Source organism: Piliocolobus tephrosceles, chromosome 21 (genome assembly GCF_002776525.5).
Source record: "Piliocolobus tephrosceles isolate RC106 chromosome 21, ASM277652v3, whole genome shotgun sequence".
In the NCBI taxonomy this organism is placed as follows: domain Eukaryota; kingdom Metazoa; phylum Chordata; class Mammalia; order Primates; family Cercopithecidae; genus Piliocolobus; species Piliocolobus tephrosceles.
The window spans coordinates 13,272,598-13,274,630 of NC_045454.1; positions in this window are offsets into that span (position 1 = coordinate 13,272,598).

A 2,033-nucleotide genomic window follows, 5' to 3' on the forward strand; every position below is an offset into this window, starting at 1 on the left:
GGTGGATCATTTTGAAGGGGGCCTGCCCCTCCACCCCTGTGGGTATTTCTCCCAAGGTGGAGACGAGAGACTGAGAAAAGAAAGAAGGCACAGAGACAAAGTATAGAGGAAGAAAAGTGGGCCCAGGGGACCGGCGCTCAGCAAGTGAGGACCTGCACTGGCACTGGTCTCTGAGTTCCCTCAGTATTCATTGATCACTTTCCCTACTATCTTGGCGAGGGGCATGTGGCAGGACTATAGGATAATCGTGGGGAGAGGGTCAGCAGGAAAGCATGTGAGCAAAGGACTCTGTGTCATAAATACGTTTAAGGAAAGATGCTGTGCCCGGATATGCACGTAGGCCAGATTTATGTTTGACTTTACACAAACATCTCAGTGCAGTAAAGAGCAGTATTGCTGCCAGCATGTCTCAGCTCCAGTCATAAGATGGTTTTCTCCTATCTCAGTAAATAGAATGTACGATCGGGTTTTACATCGAGACATTCCATTCCCAGGGACGAGCCGGAGACAGATGCCTTCCTCTTATCTCAACTGCAAAGAGGCCTTCCTCTTTCACTAATCCTCCTTAGCACAAACCCTTTACGGGTGTCGGGCTGGGGGACAGTCAGGTCTTTCTCTTCCCACAAGGCCATATCTCAGGCTGTCTCAGTGGGGGGAAACTTTAGACAATACCCAGGCTTTCTTGGGCAGAGGTCCCTGCAGCCTTCCACAGTGCATTGTATCCCTGGGTACTTGAGACTGGAGAATGGTGGCGGCTTTTACCAAGCATACTCCCTGCAAACACATTTTTACAAAGCACATCCTGCACAGCCCTAAATCCATTAAACTTGAATCAATACAGCACATGTTTCTGCGAGCACAGGGTTGGGGCTAGGGTTACAGATTAACAGCATCTCAAGGCGGAAGAAGTTTTCTTAGTACAGATCAAAATGGAGTTTCTTATGTCTTCCTTTTTCTACATAGACACAGTAACAGTCTGATCTCTTTCTTTCCCCCACACATTTGAGGTCAGAAGTTCAAGACCAGCCTGGCCAACACGGTGAAACCCCGTCTGTACTAAAAACACAAAAATTAGCTGGGTGGTAGTGGTGTGCACATGGAATCGCAGCTACTTGGGAGGCTGAATCACTTGAGGTGGAGGTTGCGGTGAACCAAGGTTGTGCCACTGCGCTCCAATCTGGGCGAGAGACTGAGACCCTGTCTCAGAAGAAAAAAAGAAAAAGAAAAGAAACAAATTATATGGTTTAAAAAGTTATTTATTTAGCTGGTCAACAAATGGCAGCAATTATTATTGATGTCTCCTGGGGTTTATGATTCTTCATCTGAAAAATGGGCGTAGCATGGCACAGTGGCTCAGACCTGAAATCTCAGCACTTTGGCAGGCTGAGGTGGGAGGACTGTCTGAGAATAATGCATTAAAGCTTTTTGGTGCAATGCCTGACAAATATCACTACGGACACCTGGCTGCTCTTTAAACAATTTTTAAACTTTTTTTACTTTTGGCCGAGTCTCGCCTCTGGTGCCCAGGCTGAAGTGCAATGGCGCGATCTTGGTTCACTGCAACCTTTTCCTCCTGGGTTCAAGCGATTCTCATGCCTCAGTCTCCCAAGTAGCTGGGATTACAGGCATGCACCACCACGTCTGGCTAATTTTTTTGTAGTTTTAGCAGACAGGACTTCGCCATATTGGCCAGGCTGGTCTTGAACTCCTCAACTCAGTCAATCCACCTGCCTCGGCCTCCCAAAGTGCTAGAATTACAGGTGCGAGCCACTGCACCCGGCCAAAAAAATTTTTAATTTTTAAATTTTGTTTTTCCTAAACACCAACTCCAACCAGAGAGACCTGGCTGCTCTCTCCTTCTCTCTCTCTTTCTTTCTTTCTTTCTTTTTTGAGACAGAGTCTTGCTCTGACACCCAGGCTGCAGTGCTATGGCATGATCTTGGCTCACTGCAAGCTCTGCCTCCCGGGTTCACGCCATTCTCCTGCCTCAACCTCCTGAGTAGCTGGGACTATAGGCTCCTGCCACCATGCCC